The 15,193-nt window shown below is 34.9% G+C and overlaps 1 protein-coding gene and 1 non-coding gene across 3 annotated transcripts in view; both read right to left on the bottom strand.

The window, feature by feature from the left end:
* Sgcz (sarcoglycan zeta) overlaps window positions 1-15,193 on the bottom strand; it is a 1,080,539-nt gene that overhangs the window by 689,645 nt on the left and 375,701 nt on the right. The gene's annotated exons all lie outside the window — the stretch shown is intronic.
* Window positions 10,775-10,848, bottom strand: Mir383 (microRNA 383). The gene has a single exon (NR_032106.1). It is a non-coding gene; the product is annotated as a microRNA 383 (primary transcript).

The following is a 15,193-nucleotide window of genomic DNA, read 5'->3' as shown; positions in this document are numbered from 1 at the left end:
ATTGCCTTCTATTGATACATTGATAACACAAACATTATTCCTTAAGCTATTGCAGAATAGAGGAGAAATATTGAAAAAACTAGAGAACCAGGACATCTAATATAAAACCAAGTCTTCTATATAAAACAGGGACATGCAACCCAAGAAATCTCAACAATATGCTAAAGAAGATCTGAGCAATAACAATAACTAGTTGTCATGTCAACAATTCCAGAGGAACTGTCACAAGGCACCACTACTGGGTGAAGATCTACCATCAGCTGAGAGCTGAGAGCAGACAGCTCAGAGCAGGAAAGGCAGTCTTTCCTTAGGGCTGAGCCTCCTAACTGGTTATGCAAAATAAAATGGGCAGCTCTGAAAGCATATTCTTATAAGCAATACTAAGTGGACTGAGAAGAGTTCATCTCTGTATTAATATGCATGATACATGTAACAATTATTATATATACACATAATAATATAAATATATATTATATTTTATATATTATGAATTTTCATAAATTATGAATCTGGTATGTATTTTATATACTATAAGAGTAAAATCTGGTGTGCTGCATATATTTCTTGAAAAATACTGGGAGCAAGAAAGCTTTCTTTTTGCTCTCCCTGAACGACACGTCCTCATGAAAAGCTGACTCCTTAACTCTTCAACAAGGAGAAACAAAACAGCACATATTAGAAAATAACAACAACAACAAAAACAAAACAAGCAAACAAAACCTAATTATGTACATGATAACTGCTAGATATATAAGTATTTACTTCTAATATTTATATTGTCTAACAATAATATAACTGCATACAGGGGAAATGGGAGTCTAGAAGGTAATCATTGTACAATAAAAAGAACCATCCACCTGAGGAACTCCCAATAGGGAATTCCAGCTGACTCCTTCAGCATCTCCATCAGTATCTGTTTGGTTATAAGTAGTGGATAGGATGGTGTTATACATCCAGTTCCATTTCTATTTGGAAATGTCACCTCAGGGGTCAGTATACCCAATCTCCTGATCAAGAGCTCCAGTTGGCTACTCCAGTGGACTTCTCTGAGCTCATTTCTGCTAGCTGTTTGTTTTGAGGAAATTATCCTATTTGCTCTCTCAATTGGGCAACTCCAGGCTTCTGTGCCTGAAGTTTGTCTCTACTTTGAGATATTTTGTTGTATATCAAATCTTCTATTTGGTACTTGCCTTTTTAGTGACTTCTTTTGCATCGTGTATGTGGTGATTTGAGTATGCTTGCCCCAAGGAGTGGGGACATTAAGAGTTGTGGCCTTGTTGGGGTAAGTATCACCTTGTTGAAGGAAGTATGTCAATGTAGAGGTGAGTGACAAGACTCTCCTCCTAACCATATAGGAGCCAGTCTTCTCCTAGTGGCCTTCAGATGAAGATGTAGACCTCTCAACTCTTCCTGCAGCATGGCTGACTGTATATTGTCATGCTCCCAGCTTGATGATAATGGATTGAATCTCTGAACACCTAAGCTAACCCCAATTAAATGTCCTTTTAAGAATTATTGTGGTCTTGGCGTCTGTTCACAGCAGTAGAACTCTAGGACAATGTGTATTAATAATTTGACTCATTGAAAATGGAAAACACAAGTTCTCTAGGTTTACTACACGAGATTTCAGATAGTAAAAGTCACTGCCATTATAGTACATAAAGAACCATATCTGAGATGATTTTAAATAAAATTTTCCCATGTTAACAGTTTATTATTATTATCATTATTATTATTATTGCCGCTGCTGCTGCTGTTGCTGCTGCTGCTGCTACTACTACTACTACTACTACTACTACCATTACTATGATTGCTACTTATGATTACTGGTATCATAGTATGTAGTACTGGAGACTAAACTTAGGATCTCATACATGTTAGACACTACTGTACCATTGATTAATGTCTGCAACCAAAAATCCCAGTATAAACATTCAAAACGTATCAATTTACATGTTCCAAATTTAACTTTCTAGAACTGAAGTGGATTAGAACCTTGACTTACCTTTCTCCCTTTCTCATAATAAAAAAAAATGAGCAAATTGTAAACGAAAGAGATGGCTCAGTGATTAGAAGCACTGAATACTATTGCATAGGATTGAGGCTCTATTCCGAGCACCTATATAGCAACTAAAATTGTTATTTCCAGTTCCAGGGGGCCTGACATCTTCTCCTGGAATCCACAGGCACAAAGCATGCACATGGTACACATAAATAAATGTAGGCAAAACATCTATAAACATAAAATAAATACATAAAATATTTTGAAATGATAAATTACTTGAAACAGAGTAGATTTATTACATGACATCTTAGTTGATAAAAGTCAGTGATCTTATGATATGTGAGCAACCATTGCAGTTTAATCTCTTGTAGATTATTTAAGTTTGAACAATGCCAGTATTCTCATGGAATGTTTGGAAATGCTCAAGTACAATGAACTATTATTCCTAAATTGAGGAGAGAGGCTTGAAGTCTGAAGTGAAAAGTGACAGCCACCGTGGTATAAGATCAACCTGGAAATTTTCATGTTAGCCATTTGTATCCAATAACCATGGGAATAAAGGAATGTACAGACAGAAAACTAGATATCATGCTTACCAGACAACCCCAACTGGAAAACTGCTGATTCCTAGCAACCAGACTGTGAAGTTTAAATACTCAGTGCCATTTTATAGACTACACAATGTGTCTAGTCAGTCTAGCAGCAATCATGCTGAACAAATTTCAAAATTAAAATTGAGTAAGATACATTCCAAGTAAGTTAATTCCTTGTAAAAGTCAATAATATGCATTAAAACTCAGAAACAAAGCCAATACTCAGAGAGTATCTCAATTCCTGGAAACTAAAAAAAAATGCAGAAAAATATAACATCATCAGGAGAAAAATCAATAGGACATGAACTAAAATTGACCAAAAATGTTCAAATTTGCAGAAAGAAAAGCTACTAAAATGATTTTGAGCTGCATCATATATGTTTTCAAGGGATAAGAAACATGTAAGGAAAATGTCTAAATATTTAGGATAGAAAAATATCACAATTTCTGAAAATTCCAGAACATATAATTGTTGATAGTTTTGATGTTAAGAAAAATATAAGTATATTGAATGAGAGATCACTAGAAAATACAAAATTAAAATTTGCAAAGAAAAGATACTTGCCAGATTAAACAAATTTGGAAGACATAATTTGATTGCTACTAGAAACATATTTTACAATTAAATACATAAGTGATAAAATATGATAGAAAAATATAACCCGAATAATTAAATGTTCTAAATGCCAGAAGAGAAGACTACAATTATGTCACAGAAAGCAGAATAGAAAGCAAAGATTGCTACCATGTATGAAAAGAAAACACCAAATTAGGTATTATGGCCCATGCATTTGGGAAGTCTGACATATGAATCAGCGTAAGTTTATGACCAAGTTAACCATGAGATCCTGTCTAATAAAAATATTTCTTACCAAAGTGACATTTCAAAAGGCAAAAGACTAAATCCATCTGGAAATATTACCATTCTACATAGTCATATGACTATTTACAGAACATTAAAATGTATAAGTGTATATGTAATAAGAAATGGACATCTTATAATTGTATTCACAGTTTTTTAAACAGCATTCTAAGTGATTGACTGAACTGAGGGAAAAATGTTTTTTCATTGTTATTAGCAGATTAAACCCAATTTTCAACCAAGATACCTCATCACACCCATAGATGTTTCCACTTATTAAATACTGTCATGAGATCAAATCAGTGATCTCAATTTTCAACTCAATATACAGAGAAAATGAGTTTGGAAAATATAACATACAAGAAGTAGCTTCATAAACTTAATATGGAAGTCCATGAAATAAAAAATCAAAGATTGCAGAAGAGTATTAAAGCATGGTTTGTCAATGAGAAAAAGATATACATAAATTGGGCCAGAATTTTTAATAAAAAGGGGAAAATATAAATTATCAATATTGGGATTAAGGAATGCCACATCATCATTCCCAACAATAACTGATGTACAAATAAAAAATAATATGACCTTACAAATAACCTCAAAACAAAACAAAAATTAAAGCCTAAGACATATATGGGTTAAGTAAAAGTTTTAAATCAGAATTAATAATTTATTGTTATTTAGGAAGAACAGTCATATTTACATATACATATACATATATACATATACATATACATATATATATACATATACATATACACGTACGTGTACGTGTACATATACATAGTCGTTGCCAAATATTTTATGGGATCAAAACATTAGGCAAATACATTTTCTCTGATAAATCTACAAGTATCAATAAAATATGAATTATACTTAAATTTTCCAAAAATAAAGAGAGTGAATAACTTCTTAATTTATTCAATGTGGTCAATATTATGCTGACTCAAAACAATATAAGCATTACAATAACAAAAGAACCTTTTATAAACACTAGATATAAGATATCTAGTGTTTCTACCCTGGTGGCTCCCAGAGCAATTCAGATGTTTACAGTTTCTCTTGGTTGATCACATTAACTAATAGTTCTAATGCTGTTAATGAAGACAACATGACTTCATTGCAAAATATAGTGAAACATTGCCAAAACTGCCAGTTCACTCCCTGATGGCTATCTTACATAATGCAGGAGGTGTTATTTAGGCTGCTAGGGTAGAAGAGGCATCACTGGCTTTCCAAATCAATTAATCTATGAACTACAACCTTAACCTGCAAAACATGATTCAACAATTACCATCTGTAATGGGAGTAACCATTGTTTACTGATTGGATCTGTGGCTTGATACATAAGAGGGAAATCATGCCTGGTACTGGAAACCAATAAAAATTTCATGATCTGAAATAAACCTAACCACCTTAAAAGTAGAATTAAATTGAAGGGATACTATCTTCTAATAAAATATAATGTAAATACAAGACCATTAAGACATGTCACGAGTCCTTATATGACAAGCTACCTGGTAATCTTCCTGAGATGGTCTGCTTCAGATTAACCAGTGACAGATTTGCTCTTATCGGCAAGGCCTAAGAAAATTCATTTTAGGAAACATTTCTGCTATTAATAAGCTTTTCCTAATATTATACATATACAAATATTATATATATATACATATATATATCACTATGTATTCGTCCACCCCTTTTGTGCAGATATTTGCAGATATGAAGAAAGATGTACTGCCTTGTGATGATGCTATATAGACAAATAAATGACGTCTTAAGTCTTAATGATGATCCTATAAGAATTCCTAAAATTATATCAGTGATTATTAAGCTCTTTTATAGTGGGACTGCTATTCGGTTCTTTTCTGGTAATCAAAACTGTAATGAGAACTCTGCCAGTCTTCGAAGTGTCATCAGTTAATTGGTCATAGATGGTAACCAGACTTTCTCCTGCATGTGATCAGGTACTCTGGAAGATGGTTTAAGTGCTGAGGACAAAGAGAAGAGTCAGAACTAAGTAGAGAACTGACCTATGGGGAACTGAGCTGAGAGGACCTGAGCTGAGGAAAAGTTTTCAAACAGAACACTTAGATAGAACTGAACTCAAAAAGATATTATAACTATAGACATAGCTTTGGGAGAAAAGGCATTGAGAGTAAGCACACTTTTGTGACATCAGAGCAGGAGGAGGAAGATTAAGAGAATTAAGCAGAAGGAGCAGGCATTCTTCTCCTTACCACAGGACTAAACAGGTTTTTTCTTACTAGCAAGGCAGGCTTAGTCTTTTAAAAGGAGCAAAGCCTTTCTTACAAAGTTGAATTTAGTTTATTTAGCATTAAAAGGGTAGAAGCTTTTTCTTTCTCTGTGCAATAAAGAGTGGAGCTCATTTTTCATCCATAAGGAATGAGTTCCTTCAGCACTGGTCTTAGTCTTTGGCTCCATATGTATATGTAAGTGTGGATATGTGTAAGTATAAGTATGTAATTATGAGAATGCATGCAAGGTGGACCCACCTGGTTTGAATAGAAATGTATAAATTACATGCATGAATCTGTATATAAATTTATGTGAGTTTATGGATATTTGCTTCTGTAAAATTTTTCCTTCAGCAAGCCTTATCCTCTTCTCCTGTTTTAATAGAAACTTATTGCTTCAAATGTCTTCCTAGTCTGACAGTAAAAGGCATCTGGACAAAAGGGAAAAAGCTCTAGTAATTAATCCTTTACTCCTGCTGTTTTAGGAAGGGGTGCTAAGTGCCAGAAACTGCAGTCTCTTGCCTCAAAGGGTCACAAAAGGTAGGTCAACTACAGTAGCAAGGCAACTTTGACTTAGATAAGTCAACTTTTTATTATTATACAGCAACCCTAAATATCTCCTAGACAATATCTTACCCTTCGTTGATGCTCTTCCCATTCCAGGGCCTCATGAAGAACCAAAAAGAAAGAAGACTCTGCTGGGGCTGGCCTACAGCAAAGACCTTTACATAATATAAAACATAGAATTGTCAATCCTCAGAACTAAATCAAAAAGTCAGAGGTACACTATATAGGGACATCTCATACAAAGATCTGAAGGTATCGCTTGGAGGATAGCTAATCTATAAAAAATTGGGTTTGTAAGTATTGGATATTCTATACAAGAAGATAAAATTGTATGCCCCACTGGATAAAACATGTACATTTATGACCAAATTTAAATCCTAAAGGTATAAGACTTTTAAGTAGAGTTATAGGATAAAATTTTATCTAATTGTATTTAAAAGTGATTTCCTAGATATGGTTCCTAAAACACCTATAAGAGAATAAAACAGACTCCACAAAATTGAACTGCTATTCTTTGAATGTTACTGTAAAACAATAATAAAAGCTTTAAGTGAATGATGTTCTTACTATTGTATCAGACAAATCATTTGTACCTGTAAATATAAAGGACTTTCAAAACTCAATAATTTGATACTGGACAATTCAATTAAAATTTTGGAAAATACTTATTTACTGAAGAATGGATATGGATGGTTAAGCAGAAAAAGATATTAATATTATGATTCATTACCAAAACCATTAGTAAAATGCTATTATTTATGCATGTCATGATACTTTAAACTAAGCCAGTGATTATGCCCTCCAGTGGGAAACATGATAAAAAAATTGGATATCTTATATATTAGAGGCTTGACTATAAACTAGAAAATTTACCTTGCATTCAATTAACCAAGTTCCTAAAATGGGAAGCACAAACCCACTGCATGCACTAACTAGTCTATACATTTTAAATCCAGAAAATATGGGATTTATGGGAGTTAATTTATTTTCCATGCTATTTTTCAGGAAAGATATTTTGAAAATAACCAAAACTTGGTTAAAAAGATATAATTGAGCAAAAATTTTAAGTGTAGAGGAACAACCAGAAAAAGAAATAAAGAATAAATAACACTGACCATCCTTTTCTAAAATGCCATATGGACATCTACTATTCCATATATCTATGTATACCTACACACACACACACACACACACACACACACACACACACATACACACACATGGTGTTACATTGTAACAGATGAACAATTTTCCTACAAGATGATAGAATTAAAAGTTAAAATTTCAAGTGATAGGAATCAAGTACCTTTTGGAAATTATTGACCAGTGGGGTCCCACAGATCCCAATCATTGACAATCATTGACAATATTCTTGGTTACCTTCCAGGAATTGAAAGTCATTCCATATTTTCAAAGACACAACATATTTGAGTATAGAACATTCAGAAATTTAGCTGGTATTGACTTAGAAGCTTCATCACTCCCATATATTTTTCATAGTGATGAGGCATGTTATTTATGCCATTGGAAGAGAAATATAATCACCAACCCATATGTGAATCCTGTTGGGTAAAATAATAACTATCCAGACACAACATACCTATTTCTACAGCAATGGCATGATCCCATCAGGAGTAACCAATCACTTTATGATTGAGCTCCACTCTACCCAATCCTAGCACCATTATTGGGCCAAAAACTTATGGCTAGACATGGTTATGGGCCAGAGGCAAGAATCTACTACTACTATTCTGCTAAATGGACATAGCATTAAACTACCTCCTAACAACTTATTATTATACTCATTGTTCAACACATATTCGAATCCTCATCTGAGAGGCTCATTATTTAAAGTAGATTATAGCTAACACAGAGACCCACAAGTGGAGTAGGTGCAGAGAATGCTGAAAGATGGACAGTACCAAATGCTAAGCCCCAAACTACACATTTTCCTCCAGAGGCCTCTACATCAATAAGGAAGAGAATACTGAATGGGTCTTAGAGCCAAAGGTTATAGACTGCAAGGAAATAGTGTCTTCTGGAGAGAGCAAGGCAACTCAACATATGAATAGACAATAGTTAGGACAGTATGAAGAACATTTACACAAGCTCAAGTCAGACAGAATTCCAGCAGAGAAAGTGGAATTGGGCAAGAAACCCAAGGATAACTGTTGGGTTCTTGGCAATTATTAGCTGCTGAGAGGAAAGCGCCAATTTCTTTTAAGTATGGACACCTTGGTGGGATGACCACTCATCAGTTGCACACCGTGCATTCAAGAAAATGTGGACTGCACAAAGTAGTCTTTATTGATTTTTAAGAAATGCAGTTTTTAGAGGATATGTGGGGAGGCAGGGAAGGGTGTAGACCTCAGAAGAGTTGAAGGAGGTGTGAAAATATGGTTAAAACTGGTAGGAAGCTCAAAAGGTATTGATAAAAAAAACTTAGAATAACATAGCTGGTTGTGCTAATGCACCCCTTTAATATCAACATTCAGAAGTTAGAAGCTTAGTTTTCTATAAGTCAAGGTCATTCAGTTGTACTTAGTAAGTTCTAGTACAATGTAAGCAAGATAGTGAGAACCTGTCTCAGAAAGTAATTTAAAAATTAACTACAACTCATAGAAATTGATGAACTGACCATTAGTAAAATGTTGTTTTCAATTTTCAGAAAAAAAGCATGCATAGATTCTAACCAATGAAATATGCTCATTAACGAACATCATACGTGATCCTAACACACAGCTTCATGGATTAGTCTTAGAATAGTCAGGATAAGTGGCAATCTCAGACAGTTGAGTCTGCAATGTATAATTTCTGGTATGTGGATATGTAAAAATGAAATATAACCCAAGTTGTCACCATAGAAAACAAATCTCAGCTTCAAGTTAGAAACTTGTGGGACTTACAGGAAATACTTTCTTAGGACCTGGTAGAGAAATCAAATTAAAGGTTTTCTCCAATTTCTTGACTCTTATATTCTTCCTAGAATCAAGCTGGTTTCTGTACATGATAGTAAATTTTTAGTAAAGGAAAACCATGAAGGCAGGATTCTCTAAAATACACAAAAGATCGAGAAAGATTAGCAGATCTATTTTTAACCTCTTCCTTCTCTCTTTACACCATATTTTAGCAATCTAAACTTTGTCACCTTTATTTCAGACCTAGTGTTTCTGGTTCCTAATCTTCCTTGGTCAAACTTTTAAATGACACCATATATTAATAATTCCCTTAAGATTGAAAAGTGAAGTATCTACAATATCTCTCAGAGTGCTGAAAATTAATTTCTGTAAATATTGGAAGGTAGTCGGGATATCGTTTATCATCAAACCAGAGAAACTTTTGTGGGGAAGAGACATTGCAACATGACTTTAAAATGATATTTCTATTTTTGGGTTCCATGTTGATGAATTGTAAGTAGGTGATGCAAAAAATATCCGAAGTCGTGTTCCATTGATGTACATCTACAAGCAATTTTGGCTTCCTAAATATTAAGACAATCTTCAACTGTTACTTAAAGTAAGAGATTGTTTATATTGGCTGAACACAAATGTAGTCAAAATAAAAATTCAACCAAAGTTGCTGTTAGGCCCATAGTCCCGTAGAAATACCTTGCCAGCCATTGCCTGAAAACATTCTTGGTTTAGTCATGTTTCATCTCAGTTCAACATATTATTGACTTTTTTCTTCACACCAGATGCCTCTAGTCTTCCTTTCAAACATCTTGTCTTTCTTCATTTCTGTTCATATTTATTTTTTGGCAATCACTGCTTGTATAATTACACTAAGTTGGAGCAGGTCCAAATTTAGAAAAAAAATTACAAAATACAAAATTTTCCTCTGGCTCACCTCCCACCTCTAGTACTTTACAGAGTAATCGCTTTTCTCTCCAGCACAGACTTTCCTAGAGAGCTTCAGTTTTATTCTCAGGTTTTCCTTAGCTAAAAATCTGCTGAACTGATTGCTTCTGAGAATATTGATTAATACTCATCTGGGCTTTTACGTTATCAACAATAAGAACCACGGTTAGAACAGCAGGTTTGTGTTATTTGGCATGGCAACCGCGCTTTCCACTAAAACCCAGCTCTACTTCTGAAGGTGAAAAAAAAAAGTGTCTTCCAGTATTTTCCTCCTCACCACGAATGCAACCCATGTTCATGCTTAACGCACATACATTAGTAGCATGCACACCATATAAAACATATGCAATTTACAGTTTAATTTTCCTGTGTCTTTCTAATTCCCAATTATAACCAAGTTATTTTCTCTTTATACCTTAAAATGTTAAAGAACAGAGAAGAAAGGGTAACAAAGACGCTCTTGTGATCAGACATCTGGTTTCTGAGAGAAAGAGAAGCTTTCAGACATAGGTTGAATGTTACATTCATTATCTCACCTGAGGCATGCTGGCCATTCCAGTCCAACACACGCAGTTCCCTTTGGACCTATGCTGGATGGACCCACAAGGTGTCATGAGGTAAAAGGCTAGGACACTTGCTCTTTCTGACCAGGCAGTGCTGTGGCTGATTAATATCCACCCAAAGCCACAGTCACCTTCTGATCTGAGGAGCAGGTGACGTGGAGTTTCTGGAGGCTCTTGATAAATTACGTAAGCATAACAAGCAACACAGGTTACAAAAAAAGTATCAGTCGCTGGAGTGGTTGACTTTGTCCTTTTAAACACTAAAGCTAAATGGCTCTTCATCCATCATTGACATCACTTATCACAAGGACATTAAACAATTAATTATCATACGGGCATTGCACATAAGCTTATGTTCTTTCCAAGAGAATTGTTTATGAAAGGAGAGAGGAAGGGATAAAATCCTGAGCAAATTCCAGTTACAGACAACATTTTATTTTGTCCATTATTTCTCCAGTTATACCAAACTGATTTATTAATATGAACCAATAAATAATAAAAAGGAAGTGCATTTTACCCTAGCCCTTCCTTCCTCCTTGACAGTACAAAACATGCCAACTTTGAAGCATTTCTTTGACAGGCTGAAGGTTGACTGACCCACCACTTTCCAGTTTGTTACCACAATTATTCTACATGATCCCTTTGACCTTGTCATCTACCTACATTTACAGAAGTGACTTTCATAGAGTCACAAAAATTCAATTGAATTACATTATCATCACTTGGCTCTTTGTGTTTATCATAAACTATTACTATTCAAATAATCAATGAAACAAAGATATTTTCCTTCCACATGTTAGGGATTTAATAAGCAGGTAATATTTACAAAATTATTTGAAGAATAGTTTCTCATACCACTCCATTTAAAATAAAAAACTCAATGCTAATTCATTTTACAGAAAAATAATACGAGAAAACTTGTAAGTCTGTTATCTTGATTTACTTAAGTCATCTATTTTTAATCCAGAATAGAGAGTATCAAAATGTAAAAATATGACTAATTATTGTGTATTATACAAAAAATGGTAAGTAAGCATTTTAAGGCATTTCTAATATAAATACATCATATGCAGCAGTTTATTCTTGTTAGAAGACCAGAAAATTATTTCCTCTTGTGCCTGTATATTCCTTCTAGATGTCATCCTGTTAAATAGAAAAATATCTTACACATATAAAAGATTCTAGGTTAGCATAAGTTTTAAAAAAACAACAAAGAATTGTTAGTTATTGTGATTCTTATTTCTTTTGTTACATTATTTCTGGAATACTGGCAAGGATTATGTTTGTTTTGTCAATTTTTATTTATATAGTAAAGTTTTTAATTTTTCTACATACGTTTTCATTCCGCAGCCGTGGTTACCCTGGAACTACCTCTGTGGATCAGGCTGGCTTCAAGGTCACAGATATCGGCCTATTTCTGCTACCTTTGGGTTAAAGTTGTAGGTCACCACCTGAGTAATGTTTTTTAACTGAAATGGAATATATCACTATGTTCCTCACTTTCTTTCTTCGAGACCTCCTATTATTTGTCCCTTTTGCCCCTTCCATGCCCATAAGTCTTATGATTTAGCAAATGTTATATATGCTATATATCTGCTGACTTTCAGAGTCCATTTTTGTTGCTAGTGTATATATGGTTTTAAGACTTATCACTGCATTGGAGAAGCTAATTCTTCTTCTCCCTGCAGCTATTAGTTTACTTTATTTTTATTTTATGTTTAGGGTGATTTGCTTGCATATATGTCTGTGCACCAACTGCATGCTGTCCTCTCAGGGGTTATAAAAGAGATCAGATGCCCTGAAATTGGAGTTCCAGATGAATTTTAGCCTTCGTTTGGTTGCGAGAACTTCAATACAGGTCCTCAGTGCTTTTAACTACTGAGCGCTCTCTATAACCCTTACTTCATTGTTTCATATGATGCTTAGGTTAGCATAGGCTAGCTGCCATCAGAATGAGGCATTTTGGCTAGATCTGAAAGAACTCCAGAGTAGATCCCTCTTCAGCTATGCCTTTTCCTCACAGTAACACAGATATATAGCTTGCCATAGTGCTCTGGCCTGTGTTCTGGAGTGCTTCTCTTGGAACATTCCTCTTTATCTACCTATTTTTTTCTTTCTGTATCCTGCTGTAATTTGCTTTGTAAGTGTCTCCATTTTTGTATTGCACAAGTGTCTGTATTCTGGGATCTTTCTCCCCCCTTTTTTTGTTGGATATTTTATTTATTTACATTTCAAATGTTATACCTTTTTCCAGTTTCCCCTCCAGAAATACACTATCCCATTCCCTCTCCCCTTGCTTCCATGGGGTGCTCCCCCACGCATCGACCCACTCCAGCCTTCCTTCCCCAGCACTCCCCTATACTGGGGCATCAAATATTCACAGGACCAAGGGCTTCTCCTCTGTTGATCTCTACATCTGCAGCTAGAGCCCTGGGTCCCTCCATGTGTGTTCTTTGGTTGATGGTTTAGTCCCTGAGAGCTCTGGGGGTGGGGTCTAGTTAGTTGATATTGTTGTTCTTCCTATGGGGTTGCAAACCCCATCAGCTCCTCAGTCTTTTCTTTAACTCTAGTCCTCCCTAGCCTTTGCTTTATAATCCTGGTTTATAAATAGTATCCCAGTCTGTATATTGTCTCCTGTTTGTATATGTTCATGCTGCTCACTTGTATTTGTGTTGAGCAGCCAATCTTCCCTGGGTAAAAATGTTTTCCTTGTTCTAGGAATCTCTAGTTACCTAAAACTGTGGGCTTGTGGTATCAGTGACTTGGTCCTATTTATTTTGACTTGTTTACTGGTCTTGCATTTAGAAATATATATTTATATAACAATATATAATAAAAATGGAGGCCACAGATTTGAGAGAGAAGAAGGAGTGGTACATGGGGATTTAGGGAAGAGGTAAATGATGTAAGTGGTTATGTTATCATCTCAAAAATAAAAGAAATAACTTTTAAAAATTCAGTTGACTAGAAGGTTTGTGTGGCAATCAGAGGAGAATAAAGATAATAGGAAATAATGTAATCCAAGAACTGGTGTGGTGTGTGTGTGTGTGTGTGTGTGTGTGTGTGTGTGTGTGTGTGTGTGCGTAGAGAGAATAAATTAAAAAATCACAGCAATAAAAATATTTTGTGGTTGTTTTTTCATTCATTTTTATTGGCTATTATATTTATTTATATTTCAAAAGTTATACTTCTTTCCAGTTCCCCCTCCACAAGTCCCCTATCTCCTCCTGCCTCCTGCCTCCTGCCTCCCTCGTTGATGGTGCTTCCTAATATTTTTTAAAGTATCTCATCTGACTCTCAGGTTGGAGAAGAGATTATGATCAATTGATTCAGCTTATAATCAGCCTTGGCTAAAATGTCAACTTGTGGTCTCTCAAATCCAGGCATTCCTGCCGGCCACAATATGGTATTTCCAACACAGACAAACTGAAGCCAAATCCCAGAAGTTATCAGAAATGCTAAAAGGAAGCATATGGTCAGACTGCAACTGTGTTACTGCAGAACCCCACAGAGGTAGGAGTCTTAGGAATTTTTCCCAGAAATATATCCATTTTGGTTTTCATGATCATGAAGGCAGCACGTGCCCTGTAACATAATGGCAGTGTCAAGTTCCACAGGCAACTGTGTGATCGCTTGTTGCCAGCATGTAATTCACTTGATAGAATTCAAAGTCTTTCATTTCTTGTGACTTGCACTGTTGGCAATATGATATTAGGGTACAATAGGAACATGCCCAACTTTTCACTACGGGCCTCCCTGAATTTTTCAAGACAGTTTGCAAGTGGTAACAAACACTGCTCTACTATAGTTATTGACAATTCAATTACTGTCTGAAGCACATAACTTCGCCAGCATTTCTGCTTGAAGTGTTTATACCTATGACCAGCACTTTGGAAAATGAACTGAAATAAAACACATTGTAAAATATAGAGAGTAATATTAGGGGTGTGGCCTGGAATGATAACAGAACGTCAAGTCTAATATGATAAGAATTGAACTCATCTCTTCACCAAATGCTATTCTCAAATCATAACTTACTGGCATTCATTTTTGCATGTTTTGAATTTGCCTATGTCATTTGTCTTATCGAGGTTTGAATGTCTCTAAGCTTGGTAAATAAACCTTTGTAGAGACTACTCATGTTAGCTAATTCTTTAAGTTTCTGATTCATTTGTTTCAATATTTCTCCTTTTGGACTAACATTATGTTTTGTGACTCCTGCCTCTGTCTGTTGTATAATACGTCGACATGAAGATCCAAGGAAAACCTGTACTACGTTTACGTTCTGCTGAAACTTGGCAGTGAAGAAGAGTAAAAGTACGTGATGGGTAATAACACCTCTTTCTGTAACAACTCATGGTAATTGGCAGTATAAAGCTCACGAAACATGTAAATCCTATTGTTGTAAACAACAAGACAACATGGAGTACTGGTGGTCATGGTGCCTTGTCCTTAACTTGTTCAACTAACGAAGCTTAAAAGGACACAGGC

The sequence above is a fragment of the Rattus norvegicus genome, chromosome 16 (assembly GCF_036323735.1).
Source record: "Rattus norvegicus strain BN/NHsdMcwi chromosome 16, GRCr8, whole genome shotgun sequence".
Classification (NCBI taxonomy): domain Eukaryota; kingdom Metazoa; phylum Chordata; class Mammalia; order Rodentia; family Muridae; genus Rattus; species Rattus norvegicus.
The sequence above is the reverse complement of the archived record's forward strand: the minus strand, read 5'-3'. Positions and strand labels throughout refer to the sequence as shown.